General features: G+C 40.2%; 1 protein-coding gene across 11 annotated transcripts in view; it reads left to right on the forward strand.

Moving 5' to 3' along the window:
- Nucleotides 1-1,222: 1,222 nt before the first annotated feature.
- AOPEP (aminopeptidase O (putative)) overlaps nt 1,223-22,325 on the forward strand; it is a 337,732-nt gene continuing 316,629 nt past the window's right edge. For 10 of the 11 annotated variants that reach the window (XR_004297944.1, XR_004297945.1, XM_032392877.1 and 7 more), the window contains exon 1: nt 1,226-1,298. The gene's annotated coding sequence lies outside the window, so the exon portion shown is untranslated. Of the gene's footprint in view, nt 1,299-20,800; nt 20,913-22,325 lie in introns of all 11 variants that reach the window. The other variant, XM_032392876.1, reaches the window with a different exon arrangement.

Consider the following 22,325-nt stretch of genomic DNA (forward strand, 5'->3'; position numbering starts at 1 on the left):
TAAGATCAAGGAGGAAAGAGTTAAGGAAAAGGGAAAGAAAGAGGAGCGCCTGGGTGGAAACTGAGAAGAGATGGTCAAAAAGATAAGAACCAAGAGGGCTTGGTAACAGAAGCAAAGGGATCGGGGTTGAAGGAAGGAGAAGCAAATCTTGCAAAGCATTAGAAGTTGTTTCAGCTGCATTATTTGGCTTTTTGCTGAGGCCCAAAATTTAGGCGTAATTTTTGACACCTTTCTTTTCCTTTATCGCCTTATGTAATCCATCTCCAAGTCTGTCATCTCTAGCTCCAAATTATTCCTTAAATTTGTTCATTTCTCTCCATCATTTCTTACAGCATCACTGCAAAAGCAACTTGCTCTCTTTGCATCCTTTGTCTCCCAATAGTTCATTGTATGCACAACACCTAGGGCTGTTTTACAAAAACAGATCCTGTCACTTGCATGTCTAAAACTCTTCACTGGCTACCCATTACAGTTCAAATGAAACCCATGCCGTTTATGATGACGCAGAAAGGCTCTACAAGATCAGGATTCTACCTGCCTTGTTGATCTCATCTTCTGTTCTTTCCCTAGCCTCCTTTCTCACTTTCTCAATGGCACCGCATTTTATCCCCTCCCCATAGCTTTCGAACATCTAGATTCTTCTCTTGGTTGTTCTAACTCCAGATCTTGACAAAGCTGACTTCTCAGTTCAACAGGCCTCTTCATAGTTACTTCCTTAACATCTCAAACTAATGGGGCGCCCTCCTTTTTTTTCCTTCCACACACTTCTGATCTCTACGAACCCATATAGATTTGTTGTCATTCAATGTTTACTTTCTGAACTAGAAAGGAATCTCCAGAAGATTACTGTTTTGTTCACTGCTGTACCCCCCAGATTCCTTTAACACTGCTTGACCGGCACATAACAGAACTGTACGAATTGTGGTGGAATGAATATGTACACTACAGTCATATATACCAGGAGCAGGGTAAAATAAGGAATAAAAAGTGCACTGTTGTTAATTCAGTAACTTTTTTTCTTAAATGCCTATAAGATTTTGTAATTAGAAATAACTGGGTAACAGGGTAACCCTACAACCCCCAAACCAAGCCATCCCTGTCGGCCCACGCTCTCCGACCGCAGCTCCGCGCCTGCGCAGACCTCCCCCCGGCGACTCCGCCCAGCTCTTCCGGAGGGGGCGGGCCGGACCGACTGCGGTCCAGGCGCGCTTGGATGACGTCACTAGGCGGGGCCCGGGTAGCCCGTGGTAACCCGGAGTCTGCGGAAGTGGAGACCGGTGGGCAGGCGGCTAAGACAGGTAACCTGTGCGCTCCCTGTTGGGTCCATGCCTTCCTCTTCTTTGGCGCCGCGATGGCGGCTGGCACAGCAGCTTCCCATTGAAGGCGACCGGGAACCCTCCTCAGTCCTCATCTTTCTTCGGTGGGGTCCCCATTCCTTCAGTCCTCGCAGACTCCTGAGGCTGAACCTGTCCTGGGGACTTAGGCTGAGCGGCCACTTCTCTCCGCCTCAGCTCTCGCGGTGCCGATGGGCGATGACTTTCCTCTCCCCCCGTGGCATAGACCCTTCTAAAGCCTGCATTTGCCTCCTTCTTCCTCTCTTGCCTCCAGGCCCACTTCGCCCGCCCCTCTCCACTCCTTGCCCCGCTAGACTCATATCCAGGCTCGTTTAAGGAGATTCAGTTTACGATTCTCTTAATTTCCACTTGCCCTGAAACCCAGGCACCTTCCCTGCTCCTCCAACCGTCTACTTCCCACCCCCCGCCCCTAGGATCCTTACTGAGAGCACCAAGCTTTGAGTTTTGGTGTCCCTAAAGAGCATTCGTACTGACAGAGTTTTGCTCCTTAATGCATGTATTTGTTGAGTAAGGAAGTGGCGTAGTAATGTGAAAATCTATTGTGATAATAAATGATATACATAGGATCCAATCAACTGTTGAGATGGATGGAACTGCTACAGCATTTCATTAAAATGTTCCTTGTTCCTAGCTTTCTTTTTGGTTTTCAAGCAGTGGTAACAAGTACCTTTGCAAAGTTAGCCGTCAAAATAAATAAGCAACAGAACCCCGCTAGGAATGTTTAGACAGCAAAAAAAAAAAAAAAAAAAAATAAAGTTCATCTTGTTGATAAAGTAATATGGGTTATTACAAAACCAACCAGGATAGATATGGGAGGAAAGGCAGGATTCTGAAATCTTTGATCCGTTGATGGTTTGGTTTTGTATTTTTTTGTACTTTATGTTCCATTTTTGAGTAGTAGAGCGTATCTTCATGTAATTTTGAGAAGCCTGCCTATGACTTGCTAATTGGTAAGATTAGATTCTTCTAATACTAGGGGGACAAAGTAGAATAAGACTAGGGAATAATAGTCGCTCATTGTTAGCCATCTGCTGCATCTCAGGGACCGTGTTTGATACTTTGCATTTATTTTCTTCTTAGCTCACACAACAACCTTGTGAGTTAGGAATTTTTATCCTCAATTTACACAGAGAAGGAAACTGAGGTTCGGGTATGTGAAGATAACTTGCCAAAAACTTATGGTTACTAAATGGTGGGGCTAGGCTTTAAGTTCAGGTCTATGTATGACTTCAGAGCCTATACCTTTTCTTCCCTTTTTTTTTTTTTTAATAACTCTATAAACGATCACATTCTAGGCTTTTCACAATACTCACACATAATTCTATGAGTTTAATTCTCTCATCAATCTAAATGATGAGTTTATTCTCTGATCAATCTAAATGATTTGTAATATCTTTAGTATTAAGTTGTTATATACCTGGAATTAAAACACCTGGAAAGCGGGGTGCCTGGGTGGCTCAGTCGTTAAGCGTCTGCCTTCGGCTCAGGTCATGATCCCAGGGTCCTGGGATCGAGCCCCGCATCGGGCTCCCTGCTCCACGGGAAGCCTGCTTCTCCTTCTCCCACTCCCCCTGCTTGTGTTCCCTCTCTCTCTCTCTGTCAAATAAATAAATAAAATCTTTTAAAAAAACAAAAACAAAAACAAAAACACCTGGAAAGCTTAATTTATGATCCTCCCCCCCCCACACACACTATCCTTATCTTTAAGAATGAGATAAGAGGCAAGCAAGATTGCTCAGTACAACCCTTTTTGGACCCCTCAGGGAATGTGTAATTCTAGATTGTTGAAAGTTTTACCCTTTTAGAAATGGAAATCATACTGATTGTTTTGTATAGAACAATTTTAAATGCCCTAAAAAATTCCTTGCTTTCTTAAACACTAAGTATACTGACATATTTTAACCTTTTCTTATGTCTCAGAGCAGTCATTCTAAGTATCACTTACTGTCCTGTGTTGTGATACAGTGATTTCCTCAGAGCTTTTATTATATTTAACTGCACAAGTTGTTTTGCCTTTTGAGTTTGTCTGTATTTTTATGTATTCCATTCCTCAGTGTCACCAGGAGATAGTAAACCGTAGTGATTAAAAGCAGGGTTTGGGGAACCACACTTCCATTATTCAGGTCCTAGCTCTACCACTTACTAGCAGCTCAGTGAGCCCAGACAAGGTAGTTGACCCCTCTACACCTCAGTTCCTCATTTGTAAAATGTAAATAATAAGAGTACTTTTCTCAGAAGATTGTTGTGAGGATCAAGTGAGTTAGTGTCTGTAAAGAGCTTAGAACAAATCAGGCGTATTGGAAGAGCCATGTAAGTGTTTGCTAATATTGTTAGTCTGGTTTTGGCCTTATGTATTATTCCTTGAGTGATATTTGATATATGGTATTTATGAGTTTACTGGAGAATTAAATTATCCCAACTAGAGTACCTTCACCTTAGCCATTCTAGGAAAATGCTAATTTATTAAATTTATTTTTGTTGTGTCTTTGAAATGCAATATGCCTTTTGGTTGTGGTGTTTGGAATGGAGACTTCAAATATTTCGTGTTACTATATGTTTCAAAATAATAGGCTTTTAATTTCTGCTTTGAATTTGGGGGATATTTCAGTGGTTTACATTATGGTTTACCCATATATGGGAACCCCCTCTGCTTTTGAATTGAACACCGGTAGATTTACACATCCATTTATGGTGCCCTGCACAGGTGTACTGGTGCACTCGTGTTATAATTCTGTGTGGGTAGATACCTCCTCATAAAACTACCATTATGCATTGGCCACATATAAAGGTATTTTCTCAGTATAATCCTCTTTTTTTTCTCTTCAACGAGCTAAAAAAATTGACTATCAGCAAAATGAAATAATACTCCTTTTTGAATTTGCGAAATATGTACCAATTTTCAAGCATGTGTTTTAAACCAAGTCCAGCTAAGGGTTGATATTGACTCCTTTGTTGTCCATCGTCAGGAACTTGAAAATAAGTGATCTTTTTTTTTAATTTTAGTACCATTAAGGCTGATGCTCCTGTTGAAAGTTGCTGTTGAAAATATAGGTTGTATTTGTAAAAGATATTTTTTGATTGTAATAAAATACTCATAATATAAAATTTACTATTTTAACCCTTTTTAAGCATATACTTCATTGCATTAAGCACATCGTTAATCGCCATTATCCATTTCCAGAATTTTTTCATCATTCCGAACAGAAGCTCTGCACCCAATAAAAAGCAATCCCCCATTCCCCTCCTCCCACGCCCCAGCCTCTGGTAACCTCTGTTCTACTTTCTGATTTTCTGAATTTGCCTATTGTAGGTGGAGTCGTGCACTCTCCTTTTGTATCTATTTCATTTAGTGTATTTTCAAGGTTCATCTTTGTTGTAGTAGAGTTCATCCATGTGAGAGCATAGATTAGAATTTCATTCCTTTTTATGGCTGAATAACATTCTATTGTATATATATAGCATATGCTATACTTTTGATGCATATTGAATTATGCTTCTATATACTCATTTCATATGGTATGAACTTAATACTTGGTGATTTGATTTGTGAGTTTCTAGAGGATGGGGATGGAAATACCAATTGAAATAACAGTTGTTACTGAACAGTGAACAAAATACCTGGAAACAATTTTAAACCAGAGCTTGAGCCTGTATTACAGTGTGGTTGTTCTTCTCACTTAACATTTAGTCTCAGTATAGTAAGGAAAATAATAATCATGATAACATTACCTAGTATTTCTGTAGTGTTTACAGTATGCCAGGCATTATTCCAAGCACTTTACCTGTGAGGTAGGTACTACAGCGTTCTCTTTTACAGATGAAGAAGCTAGGCACAGAGAACTTAAATTAATTGAATTGTTAAAATTTACAAGGCTGGTATGAAATTAGAATTTGAACCCAGGCTGGGTGGCTCCAGAGTTGATTTATCCTATATTTGGTGTTGACACTTGGCTCAGTATCAGTTTTGCAATGTAAATTGTTTTGCCTGCCACATTCTTCCTCTACCCTCTCTTTTTATATCATTTTTAAAATAGAACATTACTTCCGAGCTTAGTAGGCAATGGAAGAGCATCTGAACCCAAATTGTCAAAAGGGTGACAGGAAACTTCTCATTTGGCTGGGGTGATAACATTTGAATGGCATTCAAACTGCATTTTCACAGCTTAGTTCATATTATCTTTCTCTGAGAGCCTGTCTTTGAAAAAGCAGATCCTGAAACGTTTTAAGATCTCATATTGCATATATATTGTGTTGGTGTTTGGTATTGCACAATTCCCACACTCTTTTTCTGTGGGTAAAAAGAGCTTTTTTTTTTTTTAAAGATTTTATTTATTTATTTATTTGAGAGAGAGAGAGGGAAACAGCATGAGAGGGGATAGGGTCAGAGGGAGAAGCAGGCTCCCTGCCGAGCTGGGAGCCCGATGTGGGACTCGATCCTAGGACTCTGGGATCATGACCTGAGCCGAAGGCAGTCGCTTAACCAACTGAGCCACCCAGGCGCCCAAAGAACTTTTTGTTTATAATGTTGTTACTGACTGTCAGAATGGTTTATGGCACATTTATTTTGTTGCTAACTCATTACTCTGTATTGCTTGATTCCTGAAGAAATTATCTTGAGATAGCATTTTTAGATACATAATCAATTTCACTATAATTTTTCTTGGCCTTTCCTTTGCTTACATTTTATTTCTTTGACACTTGCAGTTGAAGGTTTACTTTTTGAAACTGATGGGAATTGGGATATGCTTGATAGATTTTGGCAGCAAAGGAGAGACATCTCAGCCTATTTCTTTTGCCCTGATCATGTTTTGCGTGTGTAGCAAGTATGGTGCATATTTGGAGGTGTGAACTGTCTGAGTAATGTCTGGCAGAAATCAAACTATAGAATGGATGTTAAGGATAGAAAGGGCCCTTAGGTATTTCTCTTATATCCTTCACTCAGCAGTCAGGAATCTGAAGCCTGTGATGATGAAATGACTTGCATATATTCAAGCAGAATCCATTTTTAAAAAAGAAATCCAGTGTTCTATGTTCTTTTGAATCATACCTCATTGTGTTTGTGTAGCATCCTTACTTGTAAGAGGAGACTCCCTTTTTTTACTCGTAGGTACTTAATATTCTTATATATGTTTTAGGTGAGAGAGAATGCCCGGAATTGGATAGGTTGCCAAGAAAATGAACTGATATGATGGATCCAAGTGATACGTAGGTTAAATCAATAGGACTTTGCAATCGTTTATATGTGGGTGAGAGTAAGAAATCTGGGGTATTTGGGTAACTTGAGTAGATGGTGGTGTCATTCACTAGGAAAACTTAGAAGAGGTCGGGACTGGGTGTATGCGTTCAAAGTAACTAGAGCATGGATTGCATAGACGTGAGAAAAATTGAAGCTAGAGCTGGAGGGTACACTAGCATCTAGGAAGGGGGAGAAGGAAGCACCAAATCAGTAGGAAGAGATGGAGTGCTATCACAAATACCAAAAGAAGAGAGAATTTTAAGGAGGATATGGTCATGTACGTTAATGCTCCAAAATTCAGGACTGGAAGAACCTACTGAAGTTGACATATAGGGAGTCATTTGCTTCCACTGTGGAGTTTTAGTGGCATGGGAGGGGTGTGCCCAGTGGACTGGAAGGGATATGGAGTGATGGGGATAGGGAGTGAAGACAGTTCTTTTAAGGAATTTGGCTGTGTGGGGAGAGAAGAGTTGGAGAAAGATATGGAAGTAAGGTAGGGTTTTTGTTCAGTTGTGGTTTTTCCCCCTAAGAAGAGATTGGAACAATCACTTATTTCTGAGGGGAAAAGGGCTGAGAAAGAGGAAGAAGTTGAGGGAAGGCATAGATGATTGATGAAGCAGGGTCCCAGAGGTCAGTGAGAGATGATAGAGTGCAGGCCATGGTGAGGGAGTGCTGAGACAGGAAGGACACTTACTCCACCTTCCTGGGAGGGATGGCTTGGGGAAGGGTGGGGATAGATATGAATAAGTTTATGGGATGGGGAGGGAATATGTGCAAGTTCTTGTCTGATGGTGGCAAAATTTCTTAAGTGAAGCAGGTAAATTTGCTGATATTGAGTGCTGACGTGGTGAGGTGAGGATTGAGGGGAGAGGTAGAAGTTTGGAATAGTCACTGAGGGGAAAGAACAGGAGTTGAGGGGGTAACTAGAGAGAGACACGAAAGGTTGCCCGCCTGGTAATGCTGGGGGTCCCGTTGAGGTTGGAATCTTGAATATGTAGCATCTGCCTTTGGAATGGTCATGTGATACTTATTTATGTAATAATTTTTTTTTTTTTTTTTTTAGCTTTGATTGAGTTCAGTACACTGAGTTTAGAAGTAGAAAACTTGGGTGATTCAGTTGGTTTAAAGTTAGGTTTTATAGAACAGGTGTCAGAAGGACGAAAGAGCAAGAGAATTGAGGTTAAAATGTTCTAAGAGTGATTGAAGAAATGAATCATGTTATCCAAAGAAGGCCACAAAACAGAGATTCTCAACTTAAGAAACATTTATAATTCTCCCTCATAGGAGCTGTCCTGTGCATGGTAGGATGTTTAGCATCCGTGGCCTCTACCTACCAGATGCCAGTAGCCAACCCCTGCAGTTGCAACAATCAAAAATGTCTCCAGACATTGCCAAATGTCCTCTGAGGGGCAAAATCATCCCCCAACTGTAACTTCTGCCCTAGAGCCAGAGGGAGCAGATGCATTGAAGATAATGGAAAAGTCGAGGGACTGGAGTTTCAATGTAGTAAGAGTTGGTGAGTAAGCAAGAGAAAGTAGGAAGAACAGGAGGGCATGCTCTGATATTAGATTATGGAAATGAAGTATTTCAGTGATGGAGCTGTTCCAAGTAATGAAAATGTCAAGAACGGACCATTGGTTTGCTGAGTGGAGTGAAGGCAAAGGTTGTTGGCACTGAGTAGGTAATTTTGGGAGAGGGAAAATAGCCAGCGTATAGTGATGGAGCAAGCTGGGAAAGCAGCCGGGGAACAGCCTGAGTTTCTGCAATGAGAACAGAACTAAGACTTTCTGGATGTTTGTTTCCTTACTCTATCCATTAAGTGTTTCTCATCTCTTTTTCTAACAGTATGAATTCCCAGATCTTGTACCTCCCTTCTGTAATATTTTGAAGTTGTGGAATTTATCCAGCTTGGTTTTTGTAGTATTTTTTTTTAGGTGAGGAGTTCTTTTTTTGTTTCCTTTTCCATATTTTCTTGATCTGATTTTGTGGTCCTCTACCTCTAAATATATTACTTTTCAAAAGGCCCTGGTTCTGTGCTGTGTGACCTATTTTCAGGGTATTTCTTTTGCATTTGGGCATTTCATTATGAAGTCTGCTCTTTGGCGGAAGTGTCAACATATCCTTAAATCTTACAACCTCTTAGAGATGTTCTTTTCCCTTGCCTTCCCCCACCCCCATTGTCTTCTCTTTTGCTCCTTATTATTTCATATTTATTTTTAAACTGTAACTATATGTATGTATAGTGTTGATGAGAAGTAATTACAGTGGACTCAGTAAGCCAGACCATAAACTACTTGTAGAATATGCCTTTGCTTTTTCCTGTGTTCAATAAATCCATACTTCACTGGAACTTTTCTTTTTTTTTACTTTATTTAATGAGCTTACCTTGCATTATTCATCAAGAAAGAGTGGGCACTAACTTCCACCTCTTTCACAAGGCATTAAAAAAAAAATCTTAATCTACAGATATAAGCTGATGTAGGTTTTGTCATTGCAAAATAGGAAGTAAATAGGTGGCATTAAAAGCCTTGACATTTTTACTTGATTCTTACATGAATTATTTTTTGTGGATGCTGATCTATTTGATCAATATGTTATACTATATTTGATAAAGAATAATAAGTAGCTCTATTAAGGAATGTCTTATGATGGCTAAATCCCCTACTGGTGATTAACAATGATATTTTATGACCTTATTTCCATACTTAAATATGAGGATTTCCAAGAAAAAGATTAATCTGTTACCTCAATAAAAAATGATAACCAGTTTTTCATAAGGATTTGATCTGTTTTGGTGTGTAGGATCTAGCACCTCAAAGGAGAAATGAATTGTTCTCTCCAAACCACAAAAACAGACATTCGTCCTAAATACAAAAGCATGCCAGAAGACAACATTTTATCACAGAAGTTGCGCTTTAAAAAGCAACAGCATTACGTCCCATCCATTGTTCTCTAGTGGCAGATGACACTAAACAATTTTTGTGCTCAGTCTGCAACCACACTCAGTACTTGGACAGATACAGGATTCTTCAGGGGTCACACTGGAGCACATGTATGCCCAAGGACTTTGACTATTGTTCATAACAAATCATTTTGATTGTGCACATGGCTTAAAGACTTTTCTAATAAAGAGAGTGTTTTAGGTTCTGGAAATACAATGGTTATGTTGTGTTTAGTCATGTTCTTACAGTAATTTAAGAAAATCATATTTTTCACACTTCTTGGTAAATTGTTAATGTTACGCAGTATTTGCAACATTTAACCAGCTTATGGCTAACACTTTAAAAACACATTTCCCTGTTGGTGTTGTTCTGTATTGTTCTCCAGGTTTATTCTATTTCCTTAAGTATATATCAGAGTCTCAAAGAAAAATAAACTGCTTAACCTTACTTTTAAATCTTCCTAATTAATTTTAACATGGGCCCCAATTACGTATGTTCAGTTGTGTGTTCAAGTTGAAAAGGTAATGGAGATCCTGAAGATCTTCTAAAGATACTGAAGCTGTATCAAATGCATTTTCTTATCTTGCTCCCAAATACTATTCAATTTCTAGGAATTAGTTGAAATCTCTTTTCTTGGGAAGGATGAACTGCATACATGTTCAGTTTACCACTTAGAACCTGATGCCAGGAGTATATTTTAAACCTTAATGAGATGGATTTGAAAGCTATTTATAGAGAATGGGGCACCCATATGTAGTGTGTAAATTCTAGACCTATCTCTCAATGGAGAAATCTCATATATTTATTCCCATGGAGAACCAGAATGTAGATAATGAGATCTGAATGTTGCCAATATTTCTAGAGAATCTAATTTTGCCTGATTTTGCCTTTAGACACAGTACTCCTCACCAGAATTGTCTGTAGCTATAGCCCTGTGACAGTCACCAAATAAATCACTAAATGGAGGGAGCCCATCTTGATTTCTGGCTAAAGGAAATGTTGTTTCCTAAGACAGGAACAGAGGGACCTCTTGCCCTTCCTACAGCTTTCCTGCTGTAGGAAGTATGGTTTCCTATAGAGGACAGAAAGGTTGTTCATGCTGGGTAGGAAGTGGGGACAGTAGGGTCAGACAGAGGCCAGGAGAGGGATGGGAAGGGTGTTCATCTCTGCAGTTGCCAAGAAGGGACAAACTTTTCACTCATACTGCAAGTTTTGAATGATGGGAATTTCTTGAAGATGCTGAGCCGAGTCCTACACAAGAAGCCCTATAGAAAGTGGTTAGAGCATTTGCCAGATGGAGCCTTTTATTTATTTATTTATTTTACCCAACATCATTGAACTTCACAGTGAATTCTAAATAGTGCTGGTTGGGAGGAGACCAGAATTAGCTTAAACCACTGGTTCTCAAAGTCTGGTCGCTAGACCAGCAGCGTCAGTATCACCTGGAACTTGTTAGAAATGCAAATTCTTAGAGCCCATTAGTTGGTATTTTAACAAGATCTTCAGATGATTCATTTCAAGTTTGAAAACCACTGGCTCAGGTAACTCAAAGTGGTTGAGAACGACTTTGCCTAATTGTGGTGTCAAAGTCACAGTGTTGAGAAAGAATGAGTGAAAATGCATTGCATGCTGGAACATCCTTTAATCTTTATTTAGGGATGAAGTTCTTTTTACAGAGTATGCTGTGTTTCAAGTTGAAGGGCAGAAGAGATACTGGTATCTACACTATAGATCTAACAGGCCTGTTGGTGGAGAATACTTGCTGTTCATGGCTGCAGTTTACACTGGAATCTAAATTCTCCCAGACCATAATGGAAGACAACTGTTCACTTTGCCTCCTTTTTCATTTTAAATATTTATCCCTTGATTTTCTTTTTGTACTTTGTGTAGGCAATGACCTGTGGGAATCCTGTTTTCATGGCTTTTTGATAGCAAGAGTTCAAGTAGCTAAATGGTTCAGAAGCATTAGAGTAGAATTACCTAGACGTCTTATTTAAAATGTGGATTATTGGTCCCTGTCACTGGAGATTCTGATTTAAAACATCTGACACAGTGTCTGAGAGTCTGTATTTTTTTTTTAAGTAGACTTTTCTTTTTTTTTCTTTTTTTGAGGGGGGAAGGGGCAGAGGGAGAGAGAGAGAGAATCTTAAGCAGGCTCCACACCCAGCGAGGAGCCTAATGCAGGGCTTGATCCGATGACCCTGAGATCATCAAGAATTTGACGCTTAACTGACTGAACCACCCAGGTGCCCCCAAGAATCTGTATTTTTAACAAGCACCACCCCCCCTCACCTGCCCCTCACTGGTTCATTCTTAGGCACATGAGCTTCAGACCACATTTTGAGAAACTCTTTATCGGATTACAATTTTACCCTGAGATACAGATGTTTTCCTGAGTTTCTGAAGATACTCACAGATATGAATCTTAATTGCTAGTAATGAAGCTACCTGAATGTTTAATATCCACTGGACATGCTTGGGATAAAATTCTAGAAATCATGAGTATTCTTCCTAGGTTAAAAATGCCCCTAAAAGACCAGTTTGACAGTGTAACATTATAACACAAAACCAGTCAGATTTAAAAATTAGTTGTTCTATAATTCATGTTTTCTGAATAATCCTAATGAAGCCTATGTTTACATTTATGGGGCTACATATTAAAACTTCACACAGAAAAGGAATGAACTAAATTGAGAAAATATTGGAAAAGTCTATCTTTTCACAGTCTCCAAGCCACGTGCTAGAAGCCTAAAAGGCATCAAGAGTGTTAAGAAAATACTATGTCAGTGAGCCTACAGGTTAGTACCCTAAGTTCACTGTGAGGGGAAAGAGGAGATTTACCTAAAATGACTTACGATTTTTTTTTCCTGCATAGAATTATATAAAAAATTGTTTTTTCTAGCGTCCAGGAAAATGATTCAAGACCAGGAATTGGGGCAAGAAGCATTTCTCTCTCTCTGTCTCTCTCCCTTTCCCCCCTTCCCCCCACCCCCCACTCCCCCCAGTTCTCTTTGGAGAGAGCCTCCCGTTACTGTCTTTTTCTGTGCTTCACTACCCAAGATTCAGTTAATGCTTCTTGAAGTGGATAAGAATAAAGGCAGTGGCATGTGATTGTTTCACCTATTTAGGATAGATAACTACAAAAAGAGGTAGTCCCCCTTTGCAGTGAGAAAAGGAAGTAAAAAAAACGCGATTAAATATTTCAGTGTCTTCAGTGTGGTTTTTTTGGAGGGGTGTGGGTGCGTTATCATCATGACATCCTCCATCAGGAATGGGAGTAAGCTGCTCTTAGGAAGCTGTTTCAAAGCACCCACGGTACTAATATTTCAAAATGAAATCTAACCCATATTTCTTTTAGATGGGAGGAACAGGTGTGGTAGATCCCAGCCCCCCTCTCTGCCCTAAGGTACTACTTTTGAAATGGGCCCTTCTGCAGGCTTTTAGTACTAGTTGGCAGGAAGGAAGCAAAATCAATAAAAAGCCTTGCCCACCTGTCCATTAGGCAGTTGGCCTTCTGCCAAGTTCAGCTCTGTTTGACAAGCAGAGCATGGCAGTAGCACCTGGACTGTACCACCCCATACCCAAGAACTTGAAGAGAAGACCTAGCATCCTTGTTCTTTCAGCTGCTTCCCTTATGGAGACCTATTGCCTGTCATTTTTCTCTACCATCCATTCCAGTGTTATTCTCAAATACTTTTTCTTGGCTAAATGCCAGCCCCGTGGTTCCCACTGATAATATGCCTTTATAGAGTAGGACAGTCCTAAATTTTGCTGTGAAGTGGCTTCCTGAACATTCTGATTTCTTTATCACTTTTTATAAAGTGTAGATATAGATATGTTACCAGGCTCAGCTGATTTTTTTTAACCAGTGTTTTCTTGATTTGTATGCAAGATGATTTAAAGTGGTACATGGATAAGCATCTTTCGAATTTTAGTAGTTATGTATCTCTTTTAATATATGTGGGAAAATGCAAAATAGCCATTCAAACCCATGATTTCATTGGATTTTATAAAAGGTGAGTCAATGGCAAAGTGGATTGGAGAAAAAGTATTTAAAAAATAGTAAGATGATGGTATGAAGATGGCAAAAATACTGAAGGTGTTACATATATTTGACTGAAGTTTGGGAGATACTCAGAGCTTACACTTTTTGAAATAGTCTTTAAAATAATATACAAGAGGTGGGTGGGGGGATGGCGTAATTGGGTGATAGGCATTAAGGAGGGCACATGATGTGATGAGCATTGGGTGTTATATGAAACTGATAAATTACTGAACACTATATCTGAAACTACTGATGTACTATATGTTGGCTAATTGTTAAAAATTAAAAAAAAAAAATACACAAAATAAATTCTAAGGTTGAAATGCCATGCCATGTTGGGAGATGTGTACTTGGCATAGCATAGTTCTTTAACTAAAAATTCCTATTCAAATCAATGTGCTTCTATTTTTTAAATTTTTTTTAAAGATTTTATTTATTTATTTGACAGAGAGAGACACAGCGAGAGAGGGAACACAAGCAGGAGGAGTGGGAGAGGGAGAAGCAGGCTTCCCGCAGAGCGAGGAGCCCGATGCGGGGCCTGATCCCAGCACCCTGGGATCATGACCTGAGCCGAAGGCAGACGCTTAACGACTGAGCCACCCAGGCGCCCCTGTGCTTCTCTTTTAAATAGCCCTTTTAAAATACTAAGCTTAAAATAATCCTTGCTAATATCATTGTTTTTACTGAGTCTTTTGTTATAAGTTATGTGAGATTTTCTATCTTTAGTAGGACACAGGTAAGAAAAACCACTGTAAAACTTTGTGTAAATGGTTTGCTGTTCTTTTTTGCCACTTTTAAAAATAATAGCTTTGGGGCACGGGACTGGCTCAGTGGGTAGAGCATGCGACTCAATCTCAGGGTTGTGAGTTTAAGCCCCCACGTTGGGTGTAGAGCCTACTTAAAAAATAGCTTTATTGGGGCCCCTGGGTGGCTCAGTTGTTAAGTGTCTGCCTCCGGCTCGGGTCATGATCCCAGGGTCCTGGGATCGAGCCCCGCATCGGGCTCCCTGCTTGGCAGGAAGCCTGCTTCTCCCTCTCCCACTCCCCCTGCTTGTGTTCCCTTTCTTGCTGTCTCTCTCTCTCTCTCTCTCTCAAATAAATAAATAAATAAATCTTTAAAAAAAAATAGCTTTATTGAGATATAATTTACATACCATAAAACACCCTTTAAAACTATAACTCAGTGGTTTTTAGTATACTCACAGAGTTGTGCAGCCACCCCCTCTGTCTAATTTTCGGGTGCTGTCATCATTCCAAGAGGAGCCATTGGCAGTCACTCCCCATTCTACCCTTTTCTCAGCCCCTGGCAACCACTTCTGTCCCGTGGTTTTGCCTAATGTGGACATTTTGTATAGATATGCTGGTGTAATATGTGGCCTTCTGTGTCTTCCTTTCACTTAGCATGATGTCTGCAAGGTTCATCCACATTATAGTATATATCATACTTCATTCCTTTTCATGACCATGTAATATTCCGGTGTGTGGATATGTCACATTTTATTTGTCCATTCAGCATTTGATGGGCATATGGGTTGTTTTGCTGTTTGTTTTTTTCTTAAACAATACTTTAAAATACCCGGGGTCTTTAAAACAGTTACTGGATGACTCTCTAGGTGTATTGTAGAGGAGACTCCTGCAGTGAGTGGGAACTGGATTTTGAGTCCTTTGTTATCATGGATTCAAGAAGTCTGTATCTGTCATCTCTTTTCGGTAGTAAAATATATTTTCCTATGAGCTGGAGCAGTGACTTTTTTTCCATAGCAGAACATTCATTAAGAAAGAAACTGTTTTCATAATACCTCTTTAAGAACTGAGTTTCCAAAATAACTTCTATTTAAAAATAGTGTTTTTCAACAATTCTAGAAGAGGAAATCTTACTGAAAAAGCTGATATTTTTGTCTATATTTTCTTTTCCGATTTCTTTATTTTTACCCGACTGAACTCTGTAACCCAGCTCTATTAATCCAGATCCTGTTTCCCAGTATATGAATATTTATAGACAATAATAAATTACATTCTCTTAACGGAGTTCGAAAAGTTTTGTTAACTTTTATCCCAGCACAAATTCCTGGGTGGTCTGATTAAACCCTCATCTTTAAATATTAAATATTAAGCTGGTTCTTTTTATTTTTAAAGGCTGTATTGACTGAATTATATCCACAGAAGTGTTCAATAGTTATTTATCTAGGGCCTGTGGTATGCAAAGCACTTCATGGAGTAATAGCCGTACCTTTTGCATCTGCTGAAGTCATACCTGATTTCAACCATTTTACTCAAATTCTGCAGTGAGGACAGTGAGTGAATTTGAGTGTGAACTGAGATATGAAGGTTCTAGAAACTTTGTCATGTGAGAATCAGATGAAAGAACTGAGGTTGGAAGAGAAGACTCAGGTAGTGTGTCATGACGGCTCTCCCAGCTGTTCAGAGCTTGTCTTGTTCGGGGGGGCGGGGGGCGGGGGGGAAGTTTACGTGAAAGAAGCACGTGTCGACAAAGCTGGTACCCCTGCCAGCTGAGGAGCCCTAAAACATGAGTTTGTGTTCTAATTTTCCATCCTTATATACCTTTCCACCATCTTCCAGTTCCAGGATTATCTTGTCCAGTGTCTGAGGGTAAGAATGATTTCTGGACAGTATCTTGCCTATTCAAGGATTTATGGAATGTTACATTATTATATGAATACATGATTTTATCTTAAATAGAATACAAACATGTAGTGTTGTTTACTATAATGCAATTTTATTAAGTTTTATTAGATCAGGATTTAAATTTACTTTCCATTTGGTGTATGTGGAAGATTTTGTCACTCCTTAAAATGAAAGGACCTGTAAAATAGTAGCAGCAGAATATGGTGTCGTTTAAGAGTGGTGGGGAAGCCTCTGGTGATAGTGGGTGTCCATGCTTGTATGGGGATACGGGGATAGTTCTTGAGCTTTTTCAGTGTTGCTGGTCTCATTCAACTTATGGGTTTAGAATATAATGCGCTTTGCTGTGCTTTAAATGGGCATTTTTGGTCTAGACTTGGACTGTACTTGAGGCAGTAGCTAGGGTCGAGCCAGACCATATGAATCTAAATTTCAGTTCTGCCATCTAATAATGGTGAACTTAGGGAAGTATCTTAACCTCTCTAGGCTTTAACTTACTCATCTGTAAAATGGAGATGATATAGACCTCCCTCACTGGGTAGTGAGAAGTAAATGAAATGTAGTTAATATGCCTCGCCTGTCTCATAGCAAGCACCCAGTAGATGTTAGATGCAGTTGCTAATTGTTGCTCATACTAGTGTATAAAGGTCCAATACTTTCTCAAAGATTTCTGAATAGTCCAGAGGAGTTCTGAATTGAGTGAATCTCTGAAGGGGAAAGACTGGTCTCCCTACTCTCTCCAAGGCATTCTAGATTCATGATGCTTGCTTGGGACCAGCACATTCTAGGGAAGTTTTGGGTGAATGGCATTTTCCTGGCCAGCCATAGTCTAGACCTCTTCCACATTTTGTTCCCTGGAACCCCTGAAACGTGGAGTGTTTGTGGAATGGGAGTTTCTCTGGCATTTTTTTCAGAAGCTCATGGCTGAATGTGCAGATACTCCATGGAAACACTGGAGTATCAGAGCACTTTGAAAAATTGTACCACCTTATGCTATAGGAGAAAAGCAGTATATTTGTCTCAAGGGAGATACAGTAAAGGACATGAAAAAAGAGTTTAAGTTACTAGGGTGACAAAGTGGACTATATCTAAATCTTCATGAATGTCATAAAACCATATTCAATTTTATATGATTGAGATATCCATTCAACAAGTGTCTATTAAGCATTTATTCATAGTGCCTAGTTTTGTCCAGGAGAGAGTGTTAGGAAACCCCCTGGTTTTTGTTCCTAACACTGCTTCTCAAATCCAGGTAGGATCTTCATGCTCTTTTCCTGGTGGCTGATTTCCGGGGCTCATCCTGGTTTTCTCTCCTCTCAGAACTGCCTCTACCCACTCCTTTCCTGGAATTTTATTTTTCCCAAGACTGGCTGCAGATTGGCTACGCTTGCCTTAGCTTTCACCTTTCCTTGTTGTCCCTATAGTTATCTTCAGACCCTTTTGGGATTCAGGATTTTACTGTGAATCCTTATGGAAAAAATAGAAAAAGGCTAACAAAAGCAGGGTCATTTAAAGACTTGGAGTTTTTACAATGACAGTAACCAATTCAGTGCTAAGACAGTAACTGCTAAAATTGTAACTGAAAGACAGTTAACAATTGGGGCTTCTGTCTTCCTTGTGCTAAACACGAAGCTCACCATATTCTATCTGTGATTCATCTTATATCTCCCCCATTCCCCTGAAAATCCTTCTTTTCCAACACCAGTAGAGATTGATGAAATCAAGAAAGAGCCATAATGATTCTCCCTGATACCAAGAAGGTAGTTTGCATTTCCAAGGACCTCCTGCTAGGATGATAGTCTTATTTTAATATGTACCCAGGATTTGTTTTAATCAGGTGACAGACATGGAGACAAACTGCCCTCAAAGAAGAGTTTATTATTTACAGTTCCCAAGAGGAGGGGGCACACCAGCAAGGAAGCACCAGGGTTGGTCAGGAGGCAGAAGGAGCAAGGGGAAAGCATGGGCATGAGCCTTTATTGTGGTTTCTGGGGGATGACAAGGCAGGCCAAAGTAAGCAGACTTAGGACTGGCTAGTTTGAGTGATTTTGGAGGGCTCTGGGCTGTAGGGGTGGTCCCTAGTCCTTGGTATCTTGCCCTGGGAGGAATTGGGGTGCGGGAATATTGGCTTGGTGTTTGAGGATTAAAGGAGGTGGTTGGGGCTGTGAGCTCTGGATTGGTTGGTTTGTATATTAGCTGGCCCCAGTAGGGGTTATCTGTCTGGGATCAGCAAGGCTCCAAGATGTCAAAGCATCATCAAATACAGAAAATAAACATGATTAACAGACATTCTATCCACTGGAGTTGTACTTACCACAAAAGGGTTCTTTCAGCAGCATTTTTTTGTTGAATGATACAAAGAATGGTAAAGTGGCTCCCTGCAGTCCAGGAGTTTATAGTCTACCTTAGTAGATAAAGCCTGCATATATCAAATAGTGACTTGTCATGCAGGGCACAAGATTATGTACCAGAAAGATCTACAGAGTGCAATGGAAGTTCAGTGGAAGGGGAGACGGAGTGTCCTAGAAGCAGTAGAGGGCAGTGGTAAGAGGACAGGCTACTGGGTTCATCTGGCTTCATCATTTATTTGCTGTGTGGTTTTGAACAAGTTCTTTAATCCCTATGTTTTAGTTTCCTCATCTGCAAAATGAATTTAATAATAATAGTCCTCATCTCATAGAGTTACTTGAGGAGTAAATGAGTTAATACATAAGAAGTGCTTAGAACAAAGCCCAGCACTTAGTATTCAGCGTTAGCTGTTAGAACTGTGGAGAAAAGTTTGGTGGAGTGGATAGAATTGATTTTTACCTTAGAAGAGAGAGGGGAAGTGTTCCTTTTTGGGGGCCTGGGTTGGTAAGTGGCTGGAAGTGAGCCTAACAAAGTCAGGAAATGGGAGGTTGGTCTGGTAGGATGAGACTGAAAAAATAGTAAGAGTTTTGAATGCTAAGGAGTTTGCATTTTTCTTTAAACAATAGAAATTCATTCGAAGTGTTTTGTTTTGTTTTTAGCAGAGACATGACATTAAATTTGTGCTTCCAGGAATCAGTCTTGTTAAGTATGGTTTTGGAGAGAGGAGAGGCTTGGTACAGAGTGTTTCAGACAGAATAGGTTAAGTTAGCATAATAACAAACAGCTCTAAAACCTTTGTGGCTTTAAAAAAGTAGATGTATGTTTCCTGCTTATGCTGCCTGTCTGTCACAGCTCAACTGGGTGCTCTACTTATAATCATTCAGAGGTGCTCAGGCTGATAGAATAGCCACCTAGCCACCATCTCATATTTGTTTGCCTTAAGAGAGAGGAGAGAGCACTCTGGAAGGTCGTGTACTAGCAGTTAAATATTAAGCAATCACAGGCTTCCAGAAATTGCCATCCTTCCATGTTTGAGGGTTAGGGACCTGGGAAGAAGAACTGGAAATGTTTGTAAATAGCACTAATGACTGCTCATCACCCAGGGAGACTCATTTAGAAGGTTGTTGTATCGTAGTTTCAACTACGTGGTCTTGGTTTCTGGATCCGGGTTGTTGCAGGCAATGTGGAGAAGAACTGGATAAAAGAAAGAATTTGAAGGAATAGAATTTAAAGGTTCATAATTGATTGGGTAGAATTACAAAGGTGGGAGGAGTCAAGATGAGACAGAACTTTTAGACCTAGTGGACGGTGATGCTGCCCTAACAGACAGAAATCGGGAAGCCGGTGTGTGTTAGCGAGTGATGGGGGTCAGTCGGATGCCCTGCAGGCCTCCAGAGCCGTGCTCCCTGAGGACGGGTCTGCCAGCCAGTGTTACCACACACTGTGGTTAGTCCACAAGGAGATAAGTACAAAAATAGAGAGTAATCATTTATAAACTATTATAGTAATTATTTTTCCCTTGTTATGGTTTATTCTTATTGTGCTTACATTAAATCCGATAATAAAATAATCGGGCTTGTATTTTGTATGTTTTTTTACTTTTCTTCTTTTTGTGATTTGTTTTGATGATGTTTTACAAAAGTGTTGCCCTGTAACGGGAAAAAATAACTAGCCCTTCACCACAGAGAGTTTGAGATGCATTGCCTTGGAGACAGGTGACAGGGACTGCTGGAGGTCAGGAACTGAGCCCTTTCCATAAGGAGATTAGTCGAGTACTGGACATGTGAGCACAAGACAGACTCCAGAATGAGAAGAGGGCCCCGGATTGGGCTTTGGGGGACGTCCATTGTCTGGGGGCAGATATGTAAGAGGTGGTGTAGACTGTACAGTCTCCCAGGAGTCATCAGAGGTGATGGGAGATTAGTAGTGACAGATGCCACAGAGAGTCAAGGAAAAGAAGAACTGAGGTCAAGCTAGATTTGGCAAGAAGGAAGTCACTGTAAATGTTTAAAAATAAGCTTTTAGTGAAGTGGTGTGGTCAGATACCAGATTTCAATTGTAAGAAATGTGTGATCATAAAATAGAAGAGGGTATGAACTGTTGGCTGGAAAAGTTTGATAGCAAAACAATGGCAAAAGCTAGAATGGTAGCTGTTGGGCCAAGGACAGGAAAGCACATTTTGCTGTTACTAGAGTTTTGGTTTTTTGTTTGTTTGTTTGTTTTTGCTACAGGAGAATCTGAGTAGCTTTAAAGGCTCCCGTCAGCTGAGAAGTGGAGGCATAGATGTGGGAAGGAAGGAGAGGTGGCAGTGGTCCATGGCAGGGGCAGGAGTGGAGAGCAAAGGTATGGAGTGAACCTGGGGTTGGGAATGGGCGCTGCCGAAGAGGAATGGTGCTGTGACCCAGGTAACTGCTGCCCGGTAGCAGACGGAGGGTGGTTAGAAGGGGAAATGGATGGGAATTCGCGAATGCACGGTGGGGCATTACTGGGGTGGAGCAATGATGTGGTCCGAGTTGAGTGAGCAGGGACTCAGCAGCCCTAGTGACGGCATCGGTGAAATGGCGTCCAGCCTAGGAAATTCAGCTTCTTACTCTAATCAACACTCAGTAAATATGAGTACTAAGTGACAGAGTAATGGGGGGAGTCATATAATCCGCAATCATGGTCAGAAGAAGAATAAAAATGTGATAAAGAAATGGACTTAAGATAAAATTATTTAATTAAACATATCTAATATTTAGAAACAATCATTATTTATTACAAGTATGCAAAGAATACAAGTGTGATGTTTTAGTTACTCTAAACCTTGTAAAATTTGAGCTGTATCTCAAAACTCCTACCTGTCAAAATCATCTGTTAACTAATTTCTCATTTTCATGGAGTTCTCTCTTCTTTTAAGTATTAGAATGGGATAAGAGCTGGGCAGAGATACAGGGTCTATTGTCTGTGCCCACTCCTCCCTTCCCTGATCAGATTATTCGCCCTCCACAGTCCTGTCCCAGCCCTCAGTTTCCCCCACACCTTTGCTGTTGTCTGTGATGGGCCTCTGGTGTTCACGTGACATTGATATAAGGTAGCATGTCTTGTTACTCTGTAGCATTGCCATGTGGTAGAGGCCATGAGATAGCAGTTAAGAACACTCTTAAGTCCAACTACTTGAGTTCAAATCTTGGTAATCTTGAGGGGCACCTGGGTGGCTCAGTCGTTTAAGCGTCTGCCTTCGGCTCAGGTCCTGATCTCGGGGTCCTGGAATCGAGCCCCACATAGGGTTCCCTGCTCAGCCGGGAGTCTGTTTCTCCCTTCCCCTCTCCCTCTGCCTCTCCCGCTGCTCACGCACACATTCTCTCTCTCTCTCAAATAAATAAAATCTTTAAAAAAAATCTTGGTAATCTTGTACACTTAGCTTCTCTGAACATCATTTCCTCATCTATAAAAGGGAATAGTAAGAATAAAAAACATTGCTGGGGATTAGGAGAGTTTCAGATATGTAAGTAAGCACTCAATAAGTATCAGTTATTTCTTCTTCTAGATAAAGTATCTCTAACAGATGTTTTCACTAGCTTTTAGTTTTTCATAAAACTAACAAATCAAGTTATTTGCCTCTGGATAATGGAGAGTTGTTAGTAGGTCTTGTGCCTTAAACAAGATGGCAAAGAGGTAAGAGGGAAGGATAAAGGGATTCCGTGAGGACAAAGTCAGCTTCTGGAGAGGTGTACCCACAGCAGGCTGTGTTAGGATTGATGAGTTATTTGTTGT

The sequence above is a fragment of the Phoca vitulina genome, unplaced genomic scaffold (assembly GCF_004348235.1).
Source record: "Phoca vitulina isolate PV1807 unplaced genomic scaffold, GSC_HSeal_1.0 scaffold70, whole genome shotgun sequence".
In the NCBI taxonomy this organism is placed as follows: Eukaryota; Metazoa; Chordata; class Mammalia; order Carnivora; family Phocidae; genus Phoca; species Phoca vitulina.